Here is a 12,740-nt window from a genome sequence, read left to right as displayed (position 1 = left end):
AGTTCCCCAGAGAGAGGACCGGTGACCCTGGGTTATGGGCTCCTTACCTGGAACTGCCTGGAGGAGGAAGAGGAGCAGAGCCATGAGACAGGACAGGAGCTTCATGGTAGAAGGTCTCAGCTGCAGCATGGAGTGACAACACCAGAAACGTGGAACAGGGGAGCAAGGAGCACTCTTGTTTTTATAGAGCATTGGGAACAGCCCGGGCTGTCCAGGGGACTTTGGCATAAGGAATGTGGAATGCAGGCCATGGAGTAACAAGTACAGCTTGACCGCTGCACACGGCTAAGCCTGAACAATGGCAGAGGGTCAAAAAAGGCAGCAGAGAGGTAACCATACCTCCTCACCGTGCCACAGAAAGGCTGCTGCTCAGAACCAACCCATCCCAAGATTCTCCTTACTCATTAACTTCAATTTGTTCTTTGCTGATGGGCCACTTGGAGAAAATGAGTCATTGTTTTGGTGGTGGAGAAAGCATCTGGGAATAACATCAGATTGTTGATGATGTTGAGTATAGGAGAGGGCCCAAGGTGCTGCTGCAGTGTTTGCAGACTTCATGTATTGGTGCTTGAACAAACTAAACAACCACATTTCTTTCTGAAAACATTAGTTGGTTGATAGAATCACAGAATCACAGAAATCCAGGGGTTGGAAGGGACCTCTGGAGATCACCTAGTCCATCCCCCCACTAAAGCAGGTTCCCTAGAAGTAGGTTAATGTGGACTTAATTCAGTTGCCCAAGTATATAGGCCTAACTCCTCTGTGCTGCTCTGGGGTCTCCAAGATATCTTACAGATCTATTAGGTAAGACGTAGGACTTTTGGGGCAGTCTGCATATGACTATAGGGGCAATTGAGTGCCATTCCTGGCACTGAACACCTGTGCATGGTCAGTTGATCAAAGCCCAGTGGTGGTGGAGGCATCTACAATGGATACACCTCACAGGAGTAAGATAATGTTTAATTAGTGCTTCTAGGACTGAAATTACATGATTGGCCTCACTGGGACCTTAGGGGGCAACACGTATACAGTAATTTGTGCTGTAGCTACCTGTACTTAGCTGACCAAGTACAGAACTGAAGGCATCTGTTGGTCTGTAAAGATAACATAGGGATCTCGTGTGGCCTCCAGCTGCTGCTCCACAGATCCCATGCATGCCCTATAGCTCCTGCATGAAACCTACAGCCTCAGGCAGATGTTTTTAAAATCACAGGGTCTGTGTGTAGGTCATTCCTGAGTGTTTTGTTCAGTTGTGAACTTCTGCTACATACAACAGGGTCAGGAAGGGAAAGTGAACATTTTTTCTTCAGTACTTTTCAGACTTGACAATCTGAAAAGGAGCAGTAATGGATGTAGATGCTCCCAGGGTAGAACAAAACTGTGGCTATGTCTCATGCATCCTAGCTACACCTTGCATTCGTGTAACAAAACACACATTTATTTGTGAGGGGCAAGCCTATGCCTAATTATTGTGCTTGGGTTCTAGTATTTGAATCAACGTGGATTTTAACTCAGCTCTTCTTACAATCCCTTGTGTAAGATACAGGAGATGTTCACTTTGTCAGAACAATGTGTCTTTATTTGCTGTGTCTGCAGTCAATAAAATTGGAATTATTTCCCTTCAAGCCATCCATAGAAGTAATCCTAACTAACTGGATGAACACCATGAATCAAATATGGAAGAATAATTCTTTTATTGAGGGATCATGGAAGAGCCTAAGCTGAAGAGCAGAAATATGTTTGATGCTAAGAACACAGATCCTTTTTCATTTCTTTCCTGTTTGGGAACATACATTATTCCTGTGTATTTCTTACAGTATTTGTATGCATTAAGGAGGCATTCCCTAACCCAACACTCATTTATAGGGTAGTAGATTCTGCAGCTGCCTCTTCTGTGTGCACCCTGGAGAGCATCAAAGATGTTCTTGCAGCCTTCACATAGAAAACAATACATACTCTGACGAGAGAGGGGTAAGCATGAAATGTTATCAGATGAATGAATTAATGGCTAGGTTGCCTGCAAATAATACATAAGTAATATATAAGCAGTGTTGCACACATAGCTAGACTGAATGACTCTAACCTGGAAAACAGAAATGGGCTTGGTTTGGACTGAAGTGAGCTGGGACTTCCCCAGCTTGTTGCTATGAATTTGTCACTGGGAGAAAAGAGGAAGAAAATAAGAATTTATTTCGCTTAACATCAAAATATCTTCACTGTGCAAGTGCAGAACACAAAGGAAATAAGTTGGGTCTTCGGTGGTGCCCCCATAGTTTTATCATCTTTCTAGCAACAGAAAGAACCACACTCCAGCCTATCTTCTACACATAGAAAGTAATTGAGCAAACTATTTCAGTCTCTTCCAACTGAAACATCAGAAGTTTTTAACCTTTTTTTTCCCCAGAATTGTCTAACAGACAATTGTGAGCAACCTGCAGATTTCACTCAGAACTTTGGGGCCTCATAGAAACTTTCAATTATTATTTCTGAACTATGAAAGGACCCGGGGTCCACTCTAGGATGAAGCCATGAATTTTATGGACAGGGGTAGGACAGATAGATTGAAGACTTCCTCCTCCTAATCTTGTAGGTAATTTTAGCCTACAAGCTCTTCTGGAGCACCTCATTATGTCCTCTTTCAAGGAATAGTCCAGATACTTGACTATTTCCTACTAGCACCAAGTTTAGGCAGATGAGGCTTGCTAGGGAGAATAAGGCCTAGGCACTCAACAGCACCAGCACAGCAACTCAAGTCACCCTTATGGTATTCATGAGCCATAAACAGACATAGAAACAAGCCCTACAACCTGAGGGCTCCACTGAGGCATCTGCCTAGAGGACATAGGGCCATCTGAGGTGGGCTGTGGTGCCCTGCTGCCCTCCAGCTGTCCATCCAGAGTGGCAAACCTCTACCATGCCCCACTGGATCGTAACCATGGATGGGTCTCTGGGGAGGAGTTGGAAGACTCAGCATTTTCATTTGCATTCTGGAAAAATGAGCCTTTTTACAGAATGTGTGAGTTTAAAGAAGACAGTCAGGTGGTGCTACAGATGGACTTATTTATGGGAGTAAATAGCCTGTTGCTGCTGAAAAAGCTTACAGGATATAAGTGCACTGAAGCTCTGCCAGCTTCTGGAGACCTGGATTTCTCTGTCTTTCCATTCTTTATAAAGAAAATCAAGAGCAGAGCAATCAGAAGGTATGAAGAGGTCCTCGTGGCCACAGTTTGGTCTCAGACTCACAGAAGATATACAGAAAACAGCTTCAGCAAGAATAGAACGGTGAGGCCCTGTATTTGTATATGCAGGCAGATGAAAATGACACAAAAGGTCCATAAAATCCATAGATAGCCCCATGAAGTTGCCATAAACTTACTTTTCACTGTGAGGTGAGGGCTACATGGCCCTTTAAGAATTCATCTACTTGCACTGATAAATGGGAAGTTCACTTCGCCTTGGATCCCTGATAATTGCTGCTAATGGCTCTACCAGTAACCTCTGTCAACCTGGGGACACTGGAAACCTCTCTTTCCCTCACAGTGGCAGATGATGAAGGAGATTATATAAAGTCACATAGATGATGGGCTGTCAGGGCTGTCATAAAGCATTGTCCTTCTCATTCATCCCCTACACCACAAGAACCAGGGCACAAATCCCAGGCCTTGTACCTCCTCCACCCAATTTCCCTACCTAGCACATGCTTCCTAACTTGAAAGCCAAATCCACCTCAGACACTGATTACCTGCAATTGGAAGCACAAACCTTGGCACAGAATACATCTCCTGGATCCTGCACTGGCTCATTTTGCTCTCAGACACCTTGGAAAACACCCAGACGGTTATTTAACTTACTCAGGTCAAGTCAGCACGGACCACTGTCGATTACCATCTCCACTCATTTGTCACATCAGAATAGAAAAGGACTAAGAAGAACTTATGCCTCAGAGGTGAAGATTGATCTTAATATTCTTCTCATGTGTTTTTGGTCCAAATGTGTCATATATCTCGTGGAAAACGTATGTGTCAGTTGAAATGCTCCAACCTGGAATCCTGGGGACAGCTCATTTGGTTTTATCACGCATGTGGAAATTGCTGGAAGTGAAGTTCCCACTCACATTGCTGCAGAACTTCCTATGCTTCAGTTTTTGGCCATTTAACATCATCCTATCGCCACACACTGCTGAGAAGAGTCCGGCCTCGTCCCTTTGCCTCCCACTCCTTAGATATTTATGGATGTGGATCAGATCTCCTCTGAGTCTTCTTTTCTCAAGGCTGAACAGCCCCAGGTCTTTCTGCCTCTCCTCATAAGGAAGTGTTCCACATCCTTTATCATCTTTGTTGACCTCCACTGGACTCTTCCCAGGAGATCCCTGTCTGTTTTGTACCGGGGAGCCCAGAACTGGACACAGTACTCCAGGTGAGGCCTCACCAGGGCAGAGTAGAGGGGGAGGATCCCTCCTTAGAGTTAGTGAGCAGCACTCTTGGTTTCACAGATGCGCAAAGAGCAGAGGACAAGTGATTCATGACAGCTTTCTCAAGAAACCATCCCCTAGTGCTCAAGTCACTCTGCTGACAATACATTAGAACTGTCACTTATTTGAGCCTGTTCCTGTGTATGGTATTTATTGATGTTGTTCCGACCCAGTGACCTCGATGTCAATAATATAAACATTCCCCTTAGCCCACGTGCATTGTTCTCTGCCCTTCTGGTTTCTCTGTTGGCTTTTCTTTCCAGAGTTGCAGGTGCCATTGTGTCTCCCACACTGTTCACATCCATTTTCACACATTCCAGAGAAACAGATGAAATGAAGGCATTGACAGGGAAACCACAGCTGTCCCAAGCTCCAGCTGAAGCCAAGACCCAACTTCATTCTTCACCAGACTAGAACAGGAGCTTGGCTTTCTAATTCTGCAAACTTGTACTTAAATTGCAATAAAATGGCCCTGTTCTGCTTAATTAAGGACTGAAATGTCTGCTTTATTTATTTATTTGTTTTTCCATGGGAAAGGAGTGAGAAATGCAATACCTTGGGTGTGTTAATAACCTGCTGGAAGAGGAGTGCTTTTCCAACAAGCTAACCTTCCAAGTCCTTCCCTGTTATTTCCAGCCTCTGCACATGTCAGGCTGTAAAGTTTTGTACAGCCATGATCCCTTGCAAATTATGATCACAGGCCCTGTAAACACTGAATTCTCCATCACCACCTGCTGGGAACTGACTTCTCATTCACACGTGGGTTGACAGTTGCACTAGATGACTTTACTGGCTTTTTCAAACACGTACAAATTTTATATGGGTTTCTCCTCATCTCCCTTTCCTGTGCAACCTGCTCTAGGGAGCCAGCTTTGGCAGATGGGTGGGTCCAGTGATCTTCCTTCCCTCCCAACCTCTAGGACTGTGGGATTCTATGATATCATGGCAGACTCACCTGGTGCTTGCTTCTCTACATCAGCTACAAAGGGAAATGCAGAGCTCTGGTTCAGATGAAGGCATTGTACTGTCACTCTCCAAGAGAACTACAGTGAAACTCAGCTCATCTGTCTAATTTAACACCATTTAGTTTTTCTGGGAATCAGCAGAGACACAGAGACTTCAACCCTGCCCTCAGGTATGTGTCCGTGCTATCTGAGATAAGCAGTCTTTAGAAGAGGGTTGTTTCTTTTTTCTCAATCTGTGGAACAGAGATAAACCCTTTGGTGATTATTCTGCTGCGGAGCTGATGTTGCTAATCTAACATTCCACACCAATGCAAACAGTCCATGTAACAGCATCCCTGCTTACTTCTGCCAGCCACCTTAACTAAGGTTATCGAGGCCACGGGCAGGAAAAGGTACTGTATGGCTATCAACCCCCAAATGTACATGCAAGGTCACTTCTGATGGGAGCATGGGAAGCACTGAGTGTGTATTTCCAGAAGGTGCCTCCATCTGTGCTGCAATTGGTGGGCAAGAACTGTGCATCAGTGATCAGTACTCACCTTCTCCCAGGGAAGCATTAGGATGGATATTTGGAACAATTTATGCTCAGAAAGAGTGGTGATGCAGTGACACAGCTGCCCAGGGAGGTGTGGGGTTGCCATCCCTGGAGGTGCTCAGTGTGGAGATGTGACACTGAGGGATGTGGTCAGTGAACATGGTGGAGGTGGGTGAGGTTGGACTGGGTGATCTAAGATCTTTTCCAACCTGAATGGTTCTATGATTCTATGACTATAATTATTATTATAATTAAGGGATAAGTACAGTGAGACCTAATGAACTAGTTCTCCTAAAGCTGCAAGGGGTTTGCTGTGGGAAAAACCTCTGGTACTGCAGAGAGCAACCCAGCTGTGGGCTTGCCAGCTACAGCATCTCCACCAGGCAGCTCTCCCTATGAAATCTCTATGATGGCTCCCAAGAAGAGTCCACCAGGTGGAAACACTGCTGGTGTAAGACCTGGAGTAAAGATATGCTGAAGAAGAAGACAGACAGCAATGAGGGAGAAGCATCTACCCTTGAATGGAATGTCTGATCTCCTCCCGTGAACACTCACACCATTTGGAAGAGTGAAGAAGTGGAGCATGCACAAGATGGGAAGATTTCTCATTCATTTTTAAGCTTACATTCAATGGCCATGGGGCAGTCCTGAAGTAGCCTGGGACACGACAGTTTTGGGAACCAGCTGCTTTCCCCAGGTTTGCATTCTAGCAGTGTAAACCAGCAGAATTTGGCTGCAGTTGAGGTTAAATGCTTCTCAAACTATCTGATAAGATGACCTTATTTATACTATTGCAAGGGGGTGCTGAGTGGGAAACTGGATATTCTGGTGATAAATTGGAACAATTTGGCATTTGTCACATTGATATCACACGCACACCAATATATACTACTTGAAAACAGTAAAGTTAAGTATCCAGAAATACCTTCTGCATCTCTCCAAGACGCATCATGACCCGAGGGTTGTGTCAGGAGTCTGACACACAAATACAGCTCTGTGTGGAGGGATTTGCAGCCTGGCCTAGGGATGGCTGACCCAGCACTGAGCACAGTGCTCCTCCTGCAGCTTGCAATCCCACAAGCTGTCTCCTGGCTCCCTCTGGTGGAAATGGCTCGGTGGGAAATGCTGGCAAAGCCTCTTTACTCCATCTTCAGCATTGCTAGTTTATGTGAAGGCATATGATGGCTGGCCGTTTATGGGTCTGGAGAGTAGGGAAGAGGTTTGGTTTCTGACACCAAGCCCTAAGGAGTGAGCTCCCCACATTTAAGTATATAACTATAACGTTAACTTTTGTGCAACTTTATATAATTGTATCTAATGTGTAATTGTATAAAAACAGGTAATTGTGGCAGCAGATCTCCCACTACTGCTTAGTGCATCAGTAGGCACCTTCCTCAAGCAGATTCCAGCCCAGCAGTGTTTCATGCTGCTCATCAGGCACCCCGGTGGGGCAGAGCTGATGCACAGATCACAGCCAGGGGCACCATGACAAATTCTACAGTGGAGTTAGACCTTTCTGAACCCCCTATAGGGGAAACAGCCCCAGCATAGGGAATGCATCAGTCAGGCCTCTCACCACTGGGTTGGTTCTGGCCCCGCTGTGGTTCAGGATCCACAGGAGATTAACGTGGATGAAACAAGAACATAATGACATTTGGTCTGAACAAGCACCACCAGGATCATCAGGCTTTCTTATCTATATCCCTCCCAAAGCTCATGCAGCAACAGAAGCCCCCAGAGTCAATAGGGGCTGGGGCCGGTGGTGCAGTGAACAACACACCTAACTACAGATCAGGAGACCAGGATCAACTCCTGCCTTGCTCACCCCAAAACATCCTGGCTGCCACGGAGGGGACAAAGGGAACAACCTTCCTCCTCTGAGGCCTTTCCCCATCCAGGCTTTTGAAAGCCCATCTCTCAGACATCAGCACCACAGGAGTAGGATCTTGTGACTTATGTCAAAGCTGTGACCATCGCCTGCTTTGAGAGCCACTATTCCTCAAGACACTTTCAGTCTAGCATGATGACTTCCTAGGACTATGGGGCAGCAGGAGAAATCCCGAAGTCTGAGTGTCTGTTCTCCTCAGGAGCCCTGGGCCAACCTCCTCTCTTTCCTCCTGAACTCCACTGAGCGGAAGCCAGCAGAGGACTGAACATTAAAGGGTGGGTGGAAAACAGGATAGAACATTGGGATTGAAGTGCAAATAGGGACTAATTGCTCCTAGTGCTCAACAGAGCTCAATGTTAACACTGTCACTATTAAACATCTTCACTAAATTACTCAGTAATAGGATGGGGTGAATCCTAAGTGAGTCCATGAATGACACCAATGGGGTCAACCACCATTCAAAGTGATCTGGAGCTCAGCAAAGGAAGACATAACTTACATCCTTCAGCTGGGATGGGATAATCCCAAGCAGCACTGCAGGAAAACCTTCAAGGAAGAGCTCTGAACAGATAAAAAACACCGAGCCAGGCAGGAGTCGAACCTGCAATCTCCTGATCCGTAGTCAGGCGCGTTATCCATTGCGCCACTGGCCCAGGCCCTGGGGTGTCTCTGGGGGCTTCCATCACTGCATAGGGTTGGGTGGGATGTAGATAAGGGGGCCTGGTGATCCCAGTGGAGCTCATCCAGCACACAGTGTCAGGTGCAAGCATCTAAGCCACTGCTGGATCAGAGGGATTATTCTCACATCTAGCACGATCCCATGACTGCACTGGAAGCTGGAGTTTTGTTTTCATTTCTCTCCATTCCATTGACTGAAGGTACAGATTGTCAAGATGAGGGCAAGGTCAAACCTCTGTGTTATGACCACACCTTGACCACTGTGTCGTGGTGGTCTGGGCAACAGCTCTGCTCTCATAAGGGCTGAGGACATCTTTCCTTCCTGCAGGGCAAGATGTCTCCCCATCCCTCATGCCCTACAGAAGAGAAATTCCATGGTGATGTACGAGAGCCAGGAAAAGGAGGAAGCTGATGGAGGGAGTAGAGGGGAGTCCAAGCAGACTGAAGGTATCAAGCCAGGCAGGCAGGTGACAAACATGCTGTCTCCTGATCTGTAGTCATGCACATTATGTGTTGTCCATTGCACCAGCTCCCACCCCTCACCAGCCTGGTGCCCTGGTTGGGCTTCTTGTTTCCTTCACTCTATACGGCCCTCTGTGCCCATCAGCAGCATCCAAAGAAATACCAGGTGGTGAGGAACAGCAGCTGAACATCCAGTCACCAACTGCAGCCCACCAACCCACTCATCCAGATGCTTTGCCAGCTGTCTTGTGATTCAGCTGCATTTGGGTACAAGGATGACGCTGGAAGATCCTGTGGAGGACAGCTCAAAGCCATGGTAAACTGGTCCTTTGTATCCTTCCTGGCCACTAAGGAATTAAAGAACCTGGGAGCAGGATGTGACCGGGGTGAGCCCATGGTGACCCTTCCTGCAGCCACCTTCATGTCTTTGCTGTGTGTGGGCATGGCTCTGGGAAGCATTTTGCCATCGTTGCCCCAGCTAGATCCAAGGTTCCCAGCTGTGGGTGGGTAAAGGTTTGTCAGGATGCCCATGAATCGCAGGCAGGCAGAAAAGCAGAGGTAGGGGAAAGAGCACTAAGTGTCACCCCATGCTTGACCCCGATGTGATTTGAACACATAACCTTCTGATCTGGAGTCAGACGCGCTGCCCTTGCGCCACGAGGTCAGGGTGGTGGGCTCCACATTCCTGCTATGGCCCGTGGTGGTGCACACATCCTCTCCAAGGTGTTCATCCCCAGTGCTGGGCAGCTCTGCCTGAAGTAGGGCCGTGGGAGGCGGAGGGGACAGGGACACCACTTGGAGAGAAGGGGCCAAGTCACTGTAGCGCGGTGCTCAGACAGAAGGATGGAAAGCCAGGGCAGGATGGAGCTGAGATGCGGATGGAGCTGCATGGGCCTTGGCACAAAAATTGAGCAGAGAATCTTTCATCCCTGACCTCGTGGCGCAATGGTAGCGCGTCTGACTCCAGATCAGAAGGCTGTGTGTTCAAATCACACCGGGGTCAGCACTGTGCCCCTCTCTGGGCTGCTGTGATGGGATGGATGGTCCAAGGATGGCTCTTTTGCCCTCCTGCTCCAGATCTCACAGCTTTACAAAAGGGCAGCAAAGGTGCCCTGGCAAGAGACGTCTTGCCTTCCTGTGCCAGAATTGGGAAGTATCTGGATGGCTTCCATCTTCTTTCATCCCATTTTTGGGAGGGAGGCAGTGGTCATGCCAGCCTGCTGTCATGTCTGGGCACTGCTTCTTCCATCCCTGATACCCATCAACAAGGACAAGTATAGCTGATTCCAGATCAACATCTACAAAAAGTCTACCTTGCAGTCTCCTGATCCTTAGCAGGGCACATTATCTACCTCAACACTGATACTCGCTGGTTGGCACCCAATGAGAATCTGTCCTGTTTTGGTAGTTTGTACTTTTGCCTCATCTGATCACTGCACACTTTGAGAATAGTCTAATTGCATCCCTGTTAAGTGGAAATATCTGCATTAAGATCACTTTATCTCCTTTCAGCTGAACATAACCCAAATCTTTCCACTTCTCCTTGTCTGTCGTGTTCCCTTATTCCCATGCTGTATTATGCCAGTATGCCTTTCTATTGATCCTGCTGTAAGGAACGGGAAGTCAGCTATCAGGACTAGTCATCAGGATGTTTAAGTCTATACTTGCTCTCTTTCTGGTGCTCCATGTGCTTCTTGATGAGATGGGCAGAGCAGATGGAGGAGAAAAGTTTAATTAGTAAGCCTCACATTGCCTGGGAATCACATCCACAGACAGAGGAAAGAATAATCTGATGCACACGGGATGACAAGGTGTTTCCACAGGTACTAACTCTATGCCGAAAACGTGGAGTGTACACCTTCCTGTGACTCACATTCTCATGTTTCTGATAGAGCCTAGGCCAATCATAGAGAAAGAATCATAGAATCGTGGAATGGCCTGGGTTGAAAAGGACCTCAGAGATCACCTAGTTTCAACCCCCTGCTGTTGGCAGGGTCACCAGCCACTAGAGCAGGCTGCCCAGAGCCACATCCAGCCTTGCCTTGAGTGCCTCCAGGGATGGGGCATCCACAGCCTCTGTCCAACCTGTTCCAGTGCGTCACCACTCTCAGAGTGAAAAACTTCCTCTGAATCTCCCGTCTTAGCTTAAAACCATTCACCTTTTTCCTGTTACTATCAACCCATGTAAACAGCCTTTCCCCCTCCTGTTGATACGCTCTCTTCAAGTACAGGAAGGCCACAATGAGGTCTCCCTGGAGCCTTCTCCAAGCTAAACAAGCCCAGTCCCCTCAACCTTTCCTCATAGGAGAGGTGCTCCAGTGCTATAATGGCCCTTCCTCGTTGTCCCAAAAGTGTCTGTGTGTCACGGGTGAGTTGCATGAGCAGATTTCTTCGATAGCCGTCCTCCAGATGTCGCTACCTCATTGTGTTATGTCCTTGGCTCTTCCAAGAAGAAATCAGCAAGGGAAACACGGAAAGGCGGATGAGGTGGCACCTAAGTGTGGATAAGTCTGCACTGGAAACTGAAGTTTCATTTTCATTTCCCTCCATTCTGTTGACGGAATGTACAGTAGTCAAACCTCCCTGTTAGTGGCCAAGGTGTGGTCATTTTTGTTCTCCTGAATGTTTGTATGGACAAAGATCCTCCTGATTGTGGAGGGAAAGTAACTCTGAGGGAACAGTGTCAGTAACAGTACCTAAAGCCTCTTCTTTCCTCAGTGTCTGAACAGAGAGTTATTGATGGAGAAGGATGGAGGAGTCTAATGAGATCCCAGTGTATATTTTGTTGATAGAAAGTGGCTGTTCTCTGCAGTCGGGAGGCAGGATTTGCAGTTAGTACACTAATATCTTTAAAATCTGACCATAAACCAGATGTGACATGAGATGGATTATTAGCAAGGAATCCAGAATAGAGAAGTGCATGTCTGGAATGATTTCATGGCACAACAACAATGAAGAGGACTCAAAGCAACATCTTCTATGTCTTTGTTGCAGTTCTCAGACCTGAAAACACACATATACACACAGTTGCATTTTTCCCTTAGGATTTTTTCAGGAGTCAAGACTATCTAACTTCTTTATTCCATTGCTCCCACCAATTATTCACATCTTTTTATGATACCAGCTTCATGACCTGCATTCACAATGATTTTTAGTTCCCCTTTGCAATTTTTCACTTCTTTTTCAAGGCGCACACCCAGAACATGCTTGTGAGTGAAAGTCTTCTTAGAAACTGGATGAATGTCAGTGTAAATTCCAAGAAGGCCTAGATGAAGTCCAGTAACTCCCATAGTGGGCAGGCTCCAGTGCCAGTAGTAAGATTTACATCAGGAGTACATTATTGAAATGAATAAACGTCCAAATGGGAAGGGTACAAAGCAGAGGACATTCATTTGCAGGTAACTGTTCCTCTAAGAGCATTCCGTAATCTATAAAAGTTGGTTGAGTTTTCAAAGCCTCAGAAGTGTGTCAGGAGCTTCTTGTCCCATATGCTTGCAGCAAAAGAGATAAGATGTGAATTTCTGCCTAGAATGCAAGTGGTAGGACAGAGCAGGAGCACTCGGCCCTGATCAGGACACCACTCTCTCTCTCATGAGGCTGAGAGAGTGATAGCAGTACCAAGTAGTCCTTACATCATATCACCATGCCATCCACAGAAGGCTCTGCCCTGACCTAATTCTGTGCAATCTTATTCAAGTCATGTCTTAATAAACTTAGGAAAGGTTGCACAGAGTTTTTCCA

General features: G+C 46.6%; 3 non-coding genes across 3 annotated transcripts; 1 reads left to right on the top strand and 2 right to left on the bottom strand.

The window, feature by feature from the left end:
* Window positions 1-8,439: 8,439 nt before the first annotated feature.
* TRNAR-ACG (transfer RNA arginine (anticodon ACG)) lies at window positions 8,440-8,512 on the bottom strand. Its single transcript has one exon. It is a non-coding gene; the product is annotated as a tRNA-Arg (tRNA).
* Window positions 8,513-9,591: 1,079 nt separating this feature from the next.
* On the bottom strand, window positions 9,592-9,663 carry TRNAW-CCA (transfer RNA tryptophan (anticodon CCA)). The gene has a single exon. It is a non-coding gene; the product is annotated as a tRNA-Trp (tRNA).
* A 267-nt stretch (window positions 9,664-9,930) lies between these two features.
* Window positions 9,931-10,002, top strand: TRNAW-CCA (transfer RNA tryptophan (anticodon CCA)). The gene has a single exon. It is a non-coding gene; the product is annotated as a tRNA-Trp (tRNA).
* Window positions 10,003-12,740: the final 2,738 nt, after the last annotated feature.

This window comes from Cyrtonyx montezumae, unplaced genomic scaffold (genome assembly GCF_038088225.1).
Source record: "Cyrtonyx montezumae isolate F1298 unplaced genomic scaffold, pur_monq_1.0 scaffold_13, whole genome shotgun sequence".
NCBI classification, from domain to species: domain Eukaryota; kingdom Metazoa; phylum Chordata; class Aves; order Galliformes; family Odontophoridae; genus Cyrtonyx; species Cyrtonyx montezumae.
This window is presented reverse-complemented; position numbering and strand designations above follow the sequence as displayed.